Consider the following 18,536-nt stretch of genomic DNA (forward strand, 5'->3'; position numbering starts at 1 on the left):
ATACCAAATAAAATAAATCCACAAACAGGCCATTTCACCAAAAATCACATTTGAAGGGATATTTAGAGCTTCAAGCAAAATGTCCATGGAGTTTTCATCTCATGGTGAATTTGTTTAACAATGTTTTGTTATCAAAATGTATTGTTGGGGTTCTGTTATCACGATTTAGGACTAAAAATAGCTGGAATATTTGCTGTTAAAGGTTTGGGTGGTGTTTTGTTTTGTTTTGTTTTGATTTGTCTTGTTTCATTGTCTCAGTTTGTACCTCCTGGGCCAAAACTATTTGCATTTTGAAATCCACATTTTACAAGATGTCAGTGTATCTGGTCTCAGGAAAAATCCACACAGAAATGTACATATTTAAAAAATAGCTTTTTTACTAATGTGCTTAGGAAATGTGTACATTTTATAATGTACATAAAGAATTCATACATTACAGTAGGAAACATGTACACAAAAGTACATATTTTAAAAGTACATGTTTCTGTACACATTTTAAAGAAAAGATTGTGAGTGTGCACAGGAATGGGAGTGAGAAAGTTGATGCCTACCCCACAAAAAGTGGCAATTGAAATTAACCGATCCATCCATCCCTCCTATTGATACAACCTGCTATCCATCTCTTTCTGCTTTCCGCTTCCCTTGTATAGGTGTTACTGAGAAGACAGAAGTGAGAAGAGTGACTAATCACAAGTGACTCTCATTTCAAGGCCCAGTGGGTCTAAAGAGCTGTTCCTGGCAGAAGGATGGATAAACAGGGGACAGCCTCAGCTAACTCTTGCTCCCAGGCTCACTCTCTCTCTCTCTCTCTTTTTTGCCATGTTTTCTTGTTTTCCAGCCCATCAGTGTCATTGCTTTCAGATTCTGACAGGCCAAGATCATTTGGAACACTCTTGAGGTTAATGCACCAGGTAGTTACAGCTGCAAACACAGCTGGAGCGTCAATTGCCATTGATTTGCATTAACAGCTAGCAGCATGAAGTCGTGATGCATGTGATGTTCCTTAGCTATGTATAATCCCTGCCAGCTTTCACTCCAGTATCCACAGCGAGTGCGTAATGCACTCTTCTGCAAAGGAGATCCTGACCATCCCTCCTGCTGACTGTACAAGAGCCTGCAGAAATGATGCCTTCGGTGTTCAGGGCTGCAGCTGTGATACTACACAAATACTGGTGTGCATCTAGATGAGCGGGCACCTGAAACACCCATGCAAACCCTGACTTTGCTCACACGTATGCAGTGGTCCGTTCTTTTCTCCAGTCAACAGTTACCAGTTGTACAAAGGTCAGCATTCATGTAAACTGGCTCATACCTGGATAGAGGTTGAAGTGATCTAAAATCTCATTTAACAAGACAGGGAGATGAAAAGTCCAATGCCCATGTATATATATAATTTTTATATTATGTAAAAATATAAAACATGCATACTGAGAGAAAAGCTTTGAACTGAATATTCTTTCCAGTGTGGGGGGATTTGGGTTTATGTGCATACAAGGGGTGTTTAAACATTAAAAAACCATTCACCATGCGATCCCACACCTGCAGGCCAGAGTGATCCAACCCATTCTGCTATCTCAGGAATTCATCTTTTTTTTACATAAAAGGCTATTTTATTTTGAAATACAGTTTAAAAAATAAAGACAACTGAACAAGAACATAATAATACAATAAGTTCATCAAATAAAGAAATGTACTACCTACATTTCTCTATTATCAGTATGCTTGTAGAATAGCTAGAGTAAAATAGTATAAGCCCTTCAACCACTGAAATAATGAAAATACAAGTCATGGAGCATTTGAATCTGTAACATTTGTAGATCTGACCCAAGACACGAGGAAAGAGATCAAAAGGAGACCAAAACAAAAGTGCAAGGACAAACTTGTATAATTTGAAGGACAGATTAGCTGATCCTGGAGTTGTATCTGTTCCTCTGGGCCAAAAGAGGAGGTAGGATTGAAACAAGATCTTGGCTGGCCAGTTACATATCTTCAGAAGAAATGCATTACCAAAATTAGGAGGAAAAATGATGTTTGCACTTGTTGAACTATACATAGAGATACATGTTTAGAAATCATTAATGCAATGGAAATATGAAATGTGGAACTATATTGGAAAAGACTGAAATGCTCCATCTGCTGCCCAGGTGCTAATTCTTGATGGGCAGCTTCAAGGCCTCTGCTTTTCCTCACCAGGGTTCATTATCTTTGGAATGGTTATAGACTGCCTTCCAATTGCAGATGCTTTCACACAGAAGACTGTCCTTTGTAAAGGAAGATGTATGGCCACTCTAATCAAACCATAGACAGAAAGGTAAATATGGAAAATTGATAAATAATACTTTGTTGGTCTGTGTTGAGTTCTAGGAAGATTTCTGGAAGGCTATCACAATATATAAGAAAAAGACACCAAAGTATTCTGTGAAATGCAAAGTCATTTATATGTTTTTCAGAAGCATATTTTGAAGTGTACAGACCTACTTATTATGTAAAATATATTTCGCTTAAGGCCATATTCCTATCCTGGAAAGGGTCAACTTGCGCAAGGTAGGACTTTTGATTTTTGCATGACAGAGGATTTTTACTGCAGTACTAATGTAAATCCTTGGCTAGGGTGGAGAGAGCCTGGTTAAATTTTGAGCTGGCAGAAATTATTTTTCTAAGCAGTGCAATGTCTCTTCAACTGCAGAGAAACGGAGCAAGAAACATCACAGTGCAAAGGCTCTTATCCTCATATATGATATGTTATTGACACAGGTGTGAAAAAGACACCCCTTCACCTATGAGGAACTGCCAGCCAGCCTGCAACCTATTTTCACATATGAGGAAAGTGAAGGAGGAACAAATCTGTATTCTTCTTTTGCAAAGCCAGCGCTCTTTAAGAGGGAGCATAGAGATGAATAAAGGAAGTTCTCCCATTAGTCATTTGGTTCCTGTTAAAACCAAAGCTGGATAGGAAGCCATTCCCCCACCCTGTTCTGACGCAAAGTTGCAAGCATTTATGGACACTTCTCTCATCAAGCCAGAAATTATCACTGGATAAAACACTCACTACACATCCATATTATCACTGCTCTATGATGAGAATATGCATGAGCTGCACACCTGCATAATCAACCCTTGAAAAGGTTGAAAAAATCATTTCAGGCCAATTTTAAGGAGAATTTATCAAAATTTGCAAAGTTCTCCATGTTTTGGAGAAAAGGAACTTGAATGTAATGGAGCAGAAGGACTATTACATTCTCCCATAACTTTGAAGGAGCCATTTCCAAAGCAAAGATCATGCAAATAAAGTTAAAAGAACATTTGTAAAGGTCACAGAAATGTTAATGGAACATTTTCATTACTGCTTTTTTTAAATTTGGTGGAGGGGGTTATATGCAATGGAACTATCTTAATTCCATTCTCCTATACCTGGCAGGCTTCGGTGTTCAGGGAAATCCTACAGTCTGGGTTAAATTGTAATTAGCCACTATTTGTGACATCACACAACTACATCAGTAAACAGAGGGCAGATCAAACAAGCCATTAGCTCTAGCTTCCAGTTTCCTGGCATTGTGGAGTCAAGATGAGACAACCTTAGATGAGACAACCATAGACAAGAGGAGACAACCTTAACTTTAATCTTAAATCAGCAGAGTTCTCTTCTTTTTTAAATCATTTACATGTTTTATTTGTATGTTTGGCATGTTAGCTGTTACACACAGTCAACTAAACTAAAGTAAGCATATAAAAATCTAATCAACACAACTTTTCCAAGGACAGGACATCTCAAGACAGAGACAGAGACAGAGACAGAGACAGAACATTGGAGAGAGATTACAAAATGAAACAGCACTTTGGTACATTCAAGGGGAAGGGTTCAGAGATGAATATGTGGAAAGAATAAGTTCCAAGTTCACTCCAAAAAGGACTATTTCTCTACAGGAATCAGAATTTTCTACTCCATGTCACTGTCATATGTGTTCACTCATATATTCATTCTGTTCTCCATTAATTGGCATTGTTATTGTTACCACAATGATTTAAAATTCGCACAAAGTTTGCAATAAAATACATGAGATAAGAAGGGCTCTGTGGAATCAAGCCAAAGGGCTTTCTCTTCCACCAGGCTGCGCACTCAGTGGCCAACCAGCTGCCTTTGGGAAACCCACAACAAGAACATGAGTGCAATGGCTCTCTTCTGCTCATGTCCCCCTGCAACTAGTATAAGACATACAGCTTCTGATGTGGGAAAGAAAAAAAAGCCATCCTCACTAATAATCGTTGACAACCATATCCTTCCAATTGTAAATCATCTATTGGTATCAGTGGCAATCATTATATCCTATTGTAACAAACTCTACAACTTAATTATGAGCCTTATGTAGTACATGTTTCAAGCATACATTTGCTCAAAATAAACATTTCCAGATGCTTTTTGATACCTTCGAGAGCCAAGAACGGCCGCAACATTCAAACAAGAGCAAAATGTGATGGTCACTATGTGGCAATTGACACATTCATCCATGTGCTATTGATCAGCTTAGTTCATTTCAGTATTCATAACTGTGAAATCCTACAAGCATCTTCATGATGTGGTTGGATCCCAAAATAGTAGGAACTTCCTGAGTGTGGAAGGCTACCAAGTGGAGGTGGTGGCTCCTTTATGGGGGCAGGGGAACTAAATTTAGAAAAAGTACTGATGAACAAATTCCATAATATTTGTATGAGCTTTATAAATAAATGTAACTGGATTAGCATAATCTTTGTTTTCTAAAAGCCTCCTTCAAGATTATGTAAGAATTTAGTCATCTTGTCAATAAGCTTTTGAATTTCTATTCCCTTTGTGAACAGCTTGCATAAATGCCTATTAGAAATTACCTAGTCCTGAATAATTCTAATAAACACTTTTGGGAAACAAAGTCTGATCACAGTAAATTCCAAATTTACCCTTGAACTTAGAGTCAGGCATACTGTCCTTTGAGATCTGTCCAGACAAAATGCCCTGTGCAGGCAAGCAGCTCATTTCCTAGAAAGTCTGCTCCTGGAACGGGCCACTTCAGTCTGCAGGTAAGGTGGGATCACTTACCTGAATGGTTTCCTATATGTAAAGGCCTATAAAGTTTGGGAAGAGTGAAGGGAGAGAGAAGGTAAAGGAGGGACACATGTCTGCTTGCTGGCTTGCTGGCTTGCTTGCTAATATTGCAGCTTAGAGTTAAAGGTGGGTGCTTGATCTGAAAACTTTAAAGACTGCTGCTCTAGAAGCACAAATCCATCTAGCAATTCGTGACATAGATTCCAAATACACCAGCTCCTTCTTGTTGTTGCTGACTTCTGTCCCCTGATCCAGTACAGGCCTATTTCTGCAAAGAGCTGGTGCCCTTAATAGCACTTAAACTAAAAAAGGCCATCATTCCCAGGTGATCAAAGATAATGAGTTCTCGAGTCGCAAGCACATAAGATAATGGACATGAAGCTGACATAACCAGGAACAAAATCTTCTTGTTCAACAGCTATGCAGAGAAGGGAAGTTTGCCAGCTGAAACTGCAGGAGACAGACAAGTTGTAGCTTCTGAAGGCCTCTTCTATATATAAAAATCAAAGGGCTCCTCTTCTTTGGTCACCTTATACCACACTGAAACTGTGATGACACCTTAATTGGCATTAGTTCAAGCTCTCAGCCCTAGCAGTTCATATTTTCCAAAGGTAACATGCTTTAAAATCAATGGATGCAACATCAGGAGCTGTATAATCCTCTTCCCTAAACAGCAGCAGCTATGAAGGATGACTTTTTAAACAATCCCTTCTTACATTTAACTGCCCATTAGACATAATAATGGGTGAGTTAATTCACCCTAATGAAACGCCAACTAGCTATTAACGTGCTGTTGACAGCAAACAGCTAAGTATTAATTTAATGTATTGCTTAGAGTCAAATATCTTCAGCTACTAACGTGAAAAGCGAGCATCAGCCTCTCAGTATTTATTGAATAAACCTAAATGTAAAATGATTGCATGAAAGTAATTGGGTGGTAATTGTCTACCTGGAGAGTAAAAATATAACTGTGAAACTGGGAGAAAGATAATTGGGAGATGCCCTCTTAAAAGCTAGTATTGCATTGCAATCAATTTCTGGGATTGACGAACAGAAAAGCATCCCCAAGAGACAATACACCCCCTTCACATTTGGATATTGACACCACCTCTTTGATTTCCCAGGCAGAATTTTTTTAGAGATATAGTTCTTATGCCTAGAGAATAAAGATTTGCAAGCTCTCTGGTCTCTACCAGCCAGAATTAATGCTCTTAGCCTAGTCTTAACATGGGTCATAGGCAAATAACTAGCTAGAATTTGGCTAAACTAGTTCCTCTAGCTTGGGAAAGAAGCTATTGGCATTGGCATTGCAGTTATGAAGTGAGTGAAGAGCTGTCTCTGACAGTTGACTTTCTGCCCTGTTGAACCTCCAGAAATAGATCCAGACACATGATGGTATCCTCTCAGAGCAGTCCTTTGGCTGCTAGCTCTAGCAATCTTGCCGAGCCACAACTCCGAGATGGTAAATACTTTGTTGTGACTACAGTCTTGAGCTGGAAAGTTCCTACTCCAAGGCTCACCACTGTCATGACCTCATGAGGTGGCCTTGGATCAACTTGTATCTGTTATCATCAGCCTCCAGAGCATGTGCCCAGAAAATACTGACCTACCTTCAGGATTCCAGGCTAAAGAAATCTTGAAAATTCTGAAATTTTGCAGGCATCACCTTGTGTGGTGGTGCTAATGCTGCTAACAGATCCTGGTCAGGGAATGATCTACAAAAGCATCAGCTGCATTAGCCAAGGAATTTTCACTCATCTCTAACTCCACCTTATGCCAGAGAAAGGAACACTATTTCCTTGTCTCCTTCTAGCTCCAAAGGAAACTCTGAGAGTGCACTCCGAGTCTCTAGAACAAATTATTTTAAAGGCTTGAAGCAAAACCAGGCTAGGATCTGTAGAATTTGACACTCTTCCAAACTGATCTGTGAATACTGTATTCATTTTTGAAAAAATAGTAAAATAGAACACTTGTGCCATTTGGTATTTATTTTGCAAACAATACAAGGCTTTCATTGAAGATCAGTAAAAGGCAAAGTATTTGCATTGTAAATACATGTGATGTATTGTTTGGGAGCCAGCACTACAAAGCGAGTTATCTAGAGAGGAGGTGGACAGCTGGGAGGGCAAGCAGGGCAAAGTGCTAACAGAGACCTTTCAGTTATGAACAAACCCTATTCATGAAGTTTTAGGACTCTTGAAGTTTCTACTGCAATGCACTTGAATGGATAGGGTGTGGACTTGTGAGCAGTGCATTGTCTTTAGTCATCCGGTTTCCATTAAGTTCTATCATAAGTCACAACAAGCCCAATTAAAAAAAAATCCAGCAAAGGCAGGCAGGGAAAAGGTACTAAGAGATGCAAAAATAATCTGTCTTGAAATATCAATTAAGTTCAGTGTTTTGGATAAATGGACAATCTCAGAACGATTAGCTTGACTAAAAGCACTCATTTAAATGTTTCAGTTCTGTGATCCGACGATCTGACAAATGAAATAATAACCATTGCTCTGAGTCTGCAAATGTAATGTTTGCATTGCTTTCTCTCCCTTCCTCTAGCACTCCCCATTGAATCTCATAGTGGAAAGAGTTATTCAACCTTTTTTCATTCACAGCTTCCCCCCACTTACATTTCACCAATTGTCTTTTCCGAATGAAGAATTGCAGCTGAAAATGATACAGTGTCAGCATCTCTTTTCCCAGCAATGTATTTTTGCCACTGGATCACGTGTTTATTATTCTCCATCTGTGTTTGTCTCCCAGCCTGCCTTTTAAAATGACAGGATATTTTCAAATAACTTGTAGCAATATTTAACCACTGAACCCTTTAATTGCTTACTTTGCTGATATGCGAGGCTAAGGGGGAAATGAAAAAATCTTTGTACAGGCGACTGGAATTAAAATGGTGAATGGCTGAGCATTCCCATATTTGATATGCTGCCAGGTTTGGAGTAGGAAGGCCCATGTTTATGGATACTTAGGATATCCAATTTATATTTGCTGATGTTGTAATTCACCAAAGCAGCCTGGTGGGCTGAAAAAGCAGTTTACAGAATCGACTGCACAATAATGTCAGCTATAATCAAGTTCATTTGGTCTGCTTGACCAGATGGCTTTTAATATTTCAGATTTTCTTGTTCCTTTTCTGAATATTATACTTCTTCCATTCTTCTGCTCCCTGCTCCCCCTTACACAGTATTCCTTATTCTCATCATATTCCACTCAGTTGTGGCTTCTGGAAATGTGCATTGTTTCTGTGCATATGGAAAATGTTGCCACCAGACAAACTCATCTTTTTCACATCAGTGAAGTAGGAGAAGGTTGCTTTGCCTGTCTTTTATACATGGTTTTTCTCTGAGTCTACCACTAAGTCCATCAATATATTTCCTGTATGAATGCCATATATTTTGAAGTCAGCCTGTCTACAAGTATTACAGCTTAAGTGCTACTGCAATCATTGTTGTTATTGTTCTTATTATTGCTCAGTGAGTGTGTATATGTTTGTTACTTTAAAGAGGCAGAAACAAAATTTTTAAAAGACACTAACCCCCCCCCCTTACATCATATTATGTAAACACAACTAAATAATAACAAAGGAAATAATCCTTCTCAATATATGGAATCAATGTATGGAATTCATTCACCAGCCCAGGATATGATGGTGGCCACTGGCTCACCACAACAAATAGACAGTGAGGGCCAAGATTCCTCCTTTGCACATTCAAAAGCTGCAGACATTTTCCCTTGCAAAGTGTTCTTTACTGACCAAAAAGCACACGGCACTCAGAATGAATTTCTGAGCACGCACACAGCAGTTTGTTAAATCCAGTCTAGAATCACCTCCAAAACCTCTCCTTACGAGCATACCTGTGCCCTGACTCGAGGGGTCTTCTGAAAACAAGCACGCCTCCTTGCTGCATGCTGATCCTGGGCAACCCTTCTTGGCTGATGAAGCATCATGGGGTCAAGAGCCAAGTCCAGTTCATCTGAGAAACTCCCCTGCTCCAAGGCCCCTCCTGCCAACTGTACGTACATCTTGGTTAGTCCCAGAGACTGCCTGCCCACCTGGAGAGTCTGGCCTTGAGATAAGCAACTCCACTTATCTCATCTCAGTGTTATGACCCATATTCCCAGCCCCAGCTCGTCTCCTTCTGATTCTGTTTCTCTAAAGACCAGCCAGCAGCCCTTGAGAACAAGTGTCCAGAGCAGCATCTGTCTCTCTTCCAACCCCAGATGTGATGTCAGCCACATCATTTGCCTTTGCTTGGCTATTCTTTAAAAAAGCAACCAGTGTAAGCTGGACTAAGACCACAGCATGCAGGAAAGGAGCTTCAATGCTTGCTGTGACCTTGATGCAAGTCACACCTCTGTTACTGAAAAGGCAGAAGAGCAGCAGGAGCCACAACAAGAGGACCCTGTCCCACACACCGCAATCTAGATCATGCTCATGCCTTTCAAGCCCCCACCCCTCCTGTTACTGGCTGTAAAAAGAACACAACCATCAGAGGCAAACAATGTGTATAACAGCATGCCTAGCCAGTGCCTTGGAAAAGAGGTAGGCCTGTCATTGATTAGGCAAGATAGCATAATGGAACCTCCATGCACAGGAAGGGAACTATGACTCTGGATACCAGCTGCTGGCAGCAAGCATTAGAGTCGAGCTCCTATTATGAGCTTTGAGAAGAATCTGGCTGCTGATGCTTGGAACAGAATGCTGGACTGCACAGAGGTGGATTTGCTTCATCAAGGCATACCGTCCATTCTTAACTTATACAAAAATGGGATGTTACTGGTTACTGCCTCAAAGAAGTGGGGTTGAATGCAGGAAGGAAAGATGATGGTTTACAATATACCTGAAAAGTACGGTGGGCAGCACACAGCCTTCAGGCCTCAAGTATCCCCACCTGCTCCCCACTGAGCCCTAACATGTCTATTTTTTAAAGGAGACGTGTTTTAATCATCACCGTGTGCCAATGAAACAAATGTGTTTTGTTTGTGATGCTCCATGGCTTCTACAAGCTTTTCTCCTCTTTGCTTGAGGGGCTGCAGTGAAAGTAAATCCCTGTAGCCAGACAAGAGAAAAATTGGCCCCCAGACTGCTCAAAGTTGCCCATCCCTGCCCTAAAGAGAGAGAAAGGCCTTCATAGGCCCTCCTGGATTAAGTTATGACAAGAACAGCCCTGCAAGGGGAGTCCCAGTGGCTTTGTTGTCTAGCTAAGCCCTGAGTCATAATTCACATTGACATGTTTCCCATCCAAATCCTGCATGACAGGAAGTTGTGCATGTTTTTAAAATACCCATGACAGCATTCTTGCCCAAAAGCCAACATCCGACATCAGCTCTTTGGCCAAAGCTATTTTACAGTCTTGAATAAATACTTCTAATGTTTATTAACTAATACTTTAGTTGCTTTCTTTTTAAAAGAAGACTTAAAGCACAGTTTGGTCAATTAATATATAAGCAGAAAACAATCAAGTAGAAAACCACAAGCTGGGGCACTGGCTTAAAACAACAGAATGACATTCAGTTGGGACAAATGCCAAGTTCTGCATCTATGAAAAAGAAACCAAATGCAGTTACAAGATGAGTTACTTTGCTCAAAAATACTGCAAGTGGGAAGGATCTTGGAATCTTGTTGTAGATCTTGGTACAGATCACAACCTGAGTATGAGTCAACAATGTCATGTGGCTCCAAACAGCAAATGCTATTTTGGGTTGCGTTAATAATATCACTTCCAAATCATATGAACTACTGGTTCCCCTGAACTACTGCCTAGGCCTCATCTGGAGTACTTCATCCAGTTCTGGCCAGCACAGTTTAAGAAAGATGCAGACAAACTTCAAAGCGCTCAGAGGAGAGCAACAAGGATCATTTTTGTTGCCCTCCTCTTATGAGGAAAGATTGAATGAATTGGACATGTTTGGTCTGGAAAGAAAGAGACTTAGGAGAGATAAGTGGTCTTCAAGTATTTGCAAGGTTGTCACATGGAGGAAGGCCAAGATCTCTTCTCTGTCATCCTAGAGGCCAGGACATGGAATGATGGGATCAAGTTACCGGAAGCCAGATCCCAGCTGAACATCAGGAAGAATTCCTGACTCTTTGAGCAATATGGCAATGGAACCAATTACCAAAGGGGGTGGGGGGCTCTCCCATACTGGAGGTATGCAAGATGCAGCTGGACATCCATCTGAGAGGGATGGTTTAACTTAGAGTCTTACACTAAGCAGGGACTGGGACCCAATGGCCTCCTTGGCCCCTTCCAGCTCTACCATTCTATGAAGCTGATCAAAGTGCAAAATGCCTAATTCCCTCACCAGGTTAAAGTACCTATTTAAAATTCAACTGAGCAACAATTTCATTCAGAAGATGAAAACATACTCACAAAATAAGCATGGCTGCCCCTGACAATGGCAAAACTTGCATGTTGTCAAAAATACTCAGGTTCAAACCTGAAAACTCAGATTTGATCAGCTTTTCTACATGGAAAGGAGGATGTGTAAGGCATCCTTTTTGCATGGGAAATCCACCTGATTCCCTTGTTTCAGGTTCATGGACTCTGGCAGCACCCCATAGTATGAGTTCCCCATAGTATGAATTCCCCATAGGATGAGTTCCTGGCAAGCACATCCAGGGTTGGTGAGGTGCTCACCAGTTATCAAACACCACATGATGCACACGCTGCTGCATTCTTGCACACTTGTCACTGGTGCTGGCATGCCTACTCACTGTGCCCTTTTCCACATGTGCTACCGCTGCTGGAAGCAGCAGCAATTGGGGAGCAAGGATGGATGCTGAACATGGTGGCTGGGGAAGATAGTGGTCCACAAGCATTCACACATGGATCGGCTTACTTTGCAGGACTGGGCCAAGAACAAAGGAAGTTCTTTGTCCTCAGATTCTGGAGGGACAGATTCCAAAGGGTTTGTCCCAATCATACATGAGGGTGATCTTGTCCTTTGCCTCAGACAGCAATATTTCTTGGACCACAGAATGAATAGACAGAATGGCTTGGCAGGCCTCTTGGTATAACTCACACCACGTCAGCTGAAAAAAGCTCTGTATTCTTACTCATCCTACTCACTGGAAAGGATAAGAGAAGTCTTCTCCTTCTGCCCTTCTACTTATCAGGTTTGCTTTGCCTTGAGTTGTGTTCTTCCTGAGCTCCATTTGAACTAGAATCTCTAAACTTAATTTGTAACTGAATCACACACCGTTCTTGTTCAGAGGCAGAGGGATTTGGCTGCCTCAGACAACAGATTCTAGGGGAGTGGAAGCACCGGCAGGCATTGAGCTGAAGTTGCACGTGAAACACATGACCTGTGTTGTGCCATGCAGCTGTCCGGTGCGCTAGAGGACCGTGATTTTTGGCCAGTGCTGGAGTAAGATTCTTCCCATTATAGTTGGCATCTGCATATGAAATGGGAAGGAGTGCCTTTTTGTCCTTCACCACTGGCAGAAAAATGTCTTGGGCCAGCCCTAGAAAACAAGAAAAGTTTATTCTGAAATCCAGAGAATCATGAGGATGAGGAGAACCTTCTTCTTTTTTTCCCAGTTAAGGAAGCAGAGAACATCTCCTCTCCTGCTGACATGAAAGGGTGATGTGGCACACATGGAAAAAATGCTCTCTAAAGTGCATCATTGGACTTGCCCATGGATGTGTTCCTGGGAGAACAGCTTTTCCTCATAGAAACAATATGAATGAAGGGGCAATGTGCAGTTCCACTGATCAGAGTCTGGCTTTTGAGAAATTAGCCACAGAGTCCTACAGCCATCCTGATTTTTTAAAAAGCTGATGTTACCGGCAAGCCAGGCAGCAGTATGCAGTTAGCCAATTAGCACAAAATCAGTACAACTTTCATGAAAGTCCTCGAATCACTTCAGGAAAGAATCTGAAACCTGCTAATACTTGCTGATGTATAACTTATCATGTAAAGGAGAATGATCCCTTTTTAGCTGTTCCCACTGCAGATTCAGAGAAAGATTTTTTTTCTCTTTTGGTTTTAGGAAAAAGAAAAGCACAGCTGGGAAGATTTTTGCTATTTGGAGAGATAAAAAGAAATTTCACTTGGAATGAATGAGTTTGCCTTTTCGGAAAGTACCTGTGCAGCACTCCTGCCGCAGGCTTCTTGAGGAGCAGGATGTCAGTAACAGGTGAGCTTTGATCTGCCTCTGTTCATGTGGAAGCTTAAAAGAGAACAATGCCTTACTCCCAACACAGCCATTGTTCAAGAGATTACCACTTACAGAGTCCCTTCCACTTGATGCAGCTTGGACAAAGTGTGACGTTGGCTAGCTGAGACTGGCCAAGCTTTGATCTGCAGCACTTGTGATGATGTCTACAAAGAAGGTGATGGGACCAGATCTTGATCGTGTCACCCATCTGGCTTTCTGTCTCACTGATGCCCTTTGTAGCAGTGGTAGCCTCTTTCACAGCTGTGCTGTAAAATTGTGGGGCTAATCAAGGACATTTTGCTGCTGGAGGCAAAGAACAAGAAGGTATCCCGTCCCTTTCCATGTATGAAACCCCCAAAGGGATGGCAGCTGAATCTCACATCTTTAGTACTAATGAAGAGGCAGTATTTCCTCCCATACCTGAAGGTAGCAGGTAAGCTTAGAGGACAGAGGAGGCTCCCAGCATTTGCTGTCCGAGGCAACCAACTTACTTTCCTAATGGCAGGGCAGGCCTGTAAAAGAGGCAATCAAACCGGGCACACTCACCCCAGCAGCACAGTGGGCTAGTCGGTATGCCAGGTGTGCCCAAACCTTGGGCATTAATGGCACATCTGGAATGTTGATGGCTGTTGTGAGGAGCTTTGCCCATTCACAAAAATAGCTGATGTGGTAAGTGTGGCTGGTCATAAAGCTCCCATTTCCCAGGAGGCAAACAGGTGAGATTCAGAGAAAAATCACTTGTTCAAAAGACAAATGAAGGCGGTAGAGGTGAGCTCTGACCTTTAAAACATGAGCCCACTCTTTTGAACTCATAGAAAGCTTGAGCTTTTCATGGATGGGGTGTCTTAGGCTGCTACGGCAGGTTGCCTGTTTGAGTCTACCTCTCACTGCACTTGGTGAAATGGATGTCAGGCAGAAAGCTGCTGCACCCTTCTTTTTTACACACAAGAGACACTACTATATAAATTGTTCTCACTAGTCCTAAAGGTACTAGAGCTCTTCCAGCTTTTCTGTCTGGCCACCCCAACTCTTTCACAAATTCCAGGGTTGTACGCTGGCACAAATGCTAGATTTTGGGGCTAAGGTCTCATCATCTCTGGCTCAGATTGAGGCTTGGCTTGAATTCTCCTTGACTAGCCAAGTTTGCTGTTATGAAAGTTTGGAAGACAGTCAATGGCTGGGAAACTAATTAATACCACAGCAGCTGAATGATTTAGCTAAATTTGCTAGAAAAGGTATGGCTTGGATGGTTATCCTGTATGCTCAACATTTCATATACATAAAACAGAGGCTCAGAGATGATGGCTTGCCAAAGGCACACAGTCTAGTCATGGTGAAGGAGAAATCTGAACTCCAAATGTACCAGCTCACTATTCATTCTCTTCTCCCATAGGTTCCTCCTTGTTTTTTACACTGATTCCCCATCCAAGTCCACTGAAGTTAAGCGACAGACCACTCTGCACAGGGATGAATCTTGTTCCTGCAGTGTAGCTTTGATTACTACTATTATTGTTGCTATTACTAATTATTGTCGCTATCTCACTCTTTCTCTGTCTTCTGGCCAATGTTCTGATGAGCTTTTAGCTAAGTTTCTTGTAGAAACCCAACTAGTGAACACAGCAGCAGGTCTCTCCATCCAGGGATGCCTAGAGGGATTAATCTGTCTATGCATTTTTAATATTCCCCCCGCCAAAGCATCCCGATCTCATAGCATATCTAGGTCTCTGCATGAGACTGCCTGGCATGCTGGCTGTCGATTTCTGTAATGTTTGCACCTACTGTTCATAACTCCATTTGTGACCTTCCCATAATATTCCCATAATTCATACTTTCCCAATTTCATAAGCAAGTGGGTAAAGTCTGTCTTATGAAGCTGCTGTAGCCACTGCGGTGCAAACAGAAGGTTTGTCCTATGCCTGCTCAAATGCATCCCTCTCTTTGTAAATGGGGCCTTTTTGCAGATGCGTCGCTGGGCTCAAACGTCACAAGCACACACCTCCTTCCTTGCTTCCTTTCTTGTCTAGGAGCGCCCTGTCTGTGTGACCAACAAGCAGCCAGGCCTAGACCTGCACTCACAGAACTAGCAGATGGAGAGCTGGATACTTACTCTGAAGTTCCATCCTGATCACAGGCCTGGGAAAATGAAAGTGATCTTTGGTGGGAAACAGACGGACAAAAGATGTGACTTCTTCCCTCCCTTAAGGTCCCCAGAAATTCTTGCATGTGCTGGGGAAATTTTCTGGAGTGATGTCCAGATCAGCCTCTCCCCCTATATCTCCTTTCCTCCTGTACAGACATAAGGCCCCACTCAGCTGCTCGCTGCAGAACAGTGAAAGGACACTGCTGTTGCTCTTGCTGCAGGGAGAAATGCATTTAACTGCAAATTATAGGCCTGTTAATGAAACAGGATGATTTCAGCTGAAATAAACTGGTAAAAGGCAATTCCGGGGAAAAAAAAGTCCCTTTGGGAGCATCTTTAGAGTGTAGTGGCAGATTGGAACCAGAGACTTGACGATATGGCTTGTATCAGAGGCTTATGAGAGATCTGGGGACTGGTAGCCATTGCAAAATGCACTCTGGTTAAAGCAAAAGGCTGGGAACAATAGGTGCAAACACCAGTCAGATGCATCCAATTCTATATTCACTTACTTGGAAAGAAACATCATTGGTTCATGTGCAACACATTTCCAAGTAAGTGGTTTGGGACTGCAGTCTTTGCATCAAGGCACAAACAGATCTAGTTTCAGCAAATATGAGATAGCCAGTTTGTCCTGGCAGTAGCAGCTACACAATAAGCTGACATTCAACGAGCAGGCATTTCCACATCCCTGCCTCCTCCTGCTGGGAAAAGCTTCAGTATTTAGCTGCTTTATACCGAAGATCATCTAGCTAGAGCATGCATAACCTTTTTGGCCCTGGAGGCCACATCCAGGGTTGGCTGGGGACTGGGGCTGTGCACAGGAATGGCCAGGCATGCTCCCACCCCACCCCACCCCTCTGTCCTCTTCCTTTTCTTAAGGATGTGTTCCCATCTCTCTTCTGTGAACAGCAGGCTGTAGCTGCCAATGCCTAACCCTAGAAGATACTCTGGCCTCAAGTGCTCCAATGGATATTAAGGATCTTCGGGCATTTGCTCCAGGTGGGTGTTTGGAAGGGGTACCTCTGCATCAGTACAGATCAGTAGCAGGGCTGAGGATGAGAGGGGCAGTGTGGGAGTGAAATCCTTGGAGTTTGGCGGTACAAGGCAGGAAGTGACACTGCAAGAGAACTCGGCAGCATCCTCCGAATCAGCAGTACTTGAAACAGCTGCAACACTGGCCACATATTTAGCCACAGCTGCAGCAACAGGGAGGGGGCATGAGAGGCACAAAAAGTTGAGGGATACATGTGGCAACCATGGCTGGTAATAGCTCTCCAGGGTTTCCCAGTCCTACTTCTACTCCCATTACTTTGTAGAAAACTCATTTATTTTATTTTTATTTGTTCTGCTCATAGCTACATTTTTTCCTGCAAAGAACCCAACATGCCTTATATAATCCCCCTTCCTGTTGCATTCGCACAAGTAGGTTAAGCTAAGAGTGACCAGCTGGCCCACAGTCACAGAGAACTAGAACCCAGACCTCCCAAGTCCTAATCCAGCACTTTAAGTACTGTCACCCATTTGTTGTACAATAAGCATCAGTGGGGTGAAAACTGGGAATAATGGTTTTCATTTATTTATTTATTAGATTTGTCTGGAAGCTGCTTATTAGCATCATGATCTCTGGGCAGCCAAAAACGTTTAGCCCCCAGATAGAGGATGTATCAGATATTAAACTGATTAAGAACAGATGCTACACTTGATCTTAGCCAAAAGGCTGAGAAGCAACATTTCATGTAGAACAAGCCTCGGCTCTACAGGCTTTGTTGTGGGGTAGATGGGAAATGAGCATCCAAAATAAATGAATGACATCATGCTGCAGAAAGATCTGCTTGAAGAGAAAAACACAACCGGTGTTGGGCTTTTGGAATTGGAAGACCAAGCTAGTTGTGAGGGTGGCAGCCATGTTTTGTCACATGTCCTGCCCATTCTTATCTAAGCATGTGTGTGAGAGAGAGGCAGAGAAAGAGAGAGAGAAAGAGCAAGAGAACACATGTTATATGCATGTCTATGGTTTAAAGCATGGTATGATCAGAAGGGACCTGAGACTGCTGAGCAAAGCAGTTCTGAGTCTGGTGAGTGCTTGAAGAGGAAATCAGGAGAAAGTCATGCAGCCTCCAGGAGTTCCATAACAGAAGAAAGGGGGGATATAAATGCAATCAATGCTACGAAAGAGGGCATGGGCATCCCTGCCAGATGGCCCAGGTTATTACTGGGGCCAGACTAGGGATGGCAGGAAGGTTCAGCAGCTTCAAGTGAGGGCTTCACCCCCTTCACCATAGTCTGCTTTTGGTGTTAAAACTGGAACTCCATCCCTGCATTGTGGGGAGGAAGGGCTGACACTGGAATAAGGAAGCTGTCTGCCACTTTTCTGTCTCCCTTGCCCTTCCGAGAGTTCTTTCCACAACAAAGCCCCCTCTGTGCTAGAGATAATGGGGGGCCTCTTATTCTACAACACCCTGACATCAGAAAATACCACAAGAAACTTCCGCACAGTTACAGGCTTCTCCTACATCCTCACTTGCCAGTTCAGCCAGAGAGATGAACATCCTTCATAAAACCAAGAGATCCTTTCTGAAGGCATGAATATTTTGATTTAAAAAAAAACAAAACCAAATCTGTGGGTTTTTATTTTTGTTTTTGGTGGGTGGCAGCCAATACATGCCTTTAAATTCCAGTCCTTCCAATCATGAATGCTGACTGCCACCTATAGGCAGAGACTGGAGTGGCAGGGAAACCAGCACAAAAGAAGAGGACAAACCAGAATTTACATTACAGATTTTTCTTGTTTGAGCAGCAGATCACACAGACACAAAGCTTTTTGGAGCACAGAGCCCTGAAACAGTCAGACATGCCCAACCAATCATAGCATTTCCTCTGTACCTTGACTCTGGCTCATGTAGAATGAGCACAGTATGTTTTATTCAGCTGCACTCAGATTACTAAATGTCAGGCTGGATAAACCGAAGATGTATTGCTGCCCACTCTTAGTGTTGAGCAGTTCAATTTGGGATGGCTGCTCTTTGACTTGATTTGTGGTTTTTTAAATGTGTTTGCTTGTCCTCCCTTTTTTGTGAGCATTTGTCATATATATTAGCATAGAATTAGTGGATGAAATGTGCAATCCTATACATGTTTTAGGAAAAGGCCCT

General features: G+C 42.3%; 1 pseudogene; it reads right to left on the reverse strand.

Moving 5' to 3' along the window:
- Positions 1-17,000: 17,000 nt before the first annotated feature.
- On the reverse strand, positions 17,001-17,113 carry LOC123036527 (annotated as a pseudogene).
- Positions 17,114-18,536: the final 1,423 nt, after the last annotated feature.

Source organism: Varanus komodoensis, unplaced genomic scaffold (genome assembly GCF_004798865.1).
Source record: "Varanus komodoensis strain SLA01 unplaced genomic scaffold, ASM479886v1 scaffold8, whole genome shotgun sequence".
Classification (NCBI taxonomy): domain Eukaryota; kingdom Metazoa; phylum Chordata; class Lepidosauria; order Squamata; family Varanidae; genus Varanus; species Varanus komodoensis.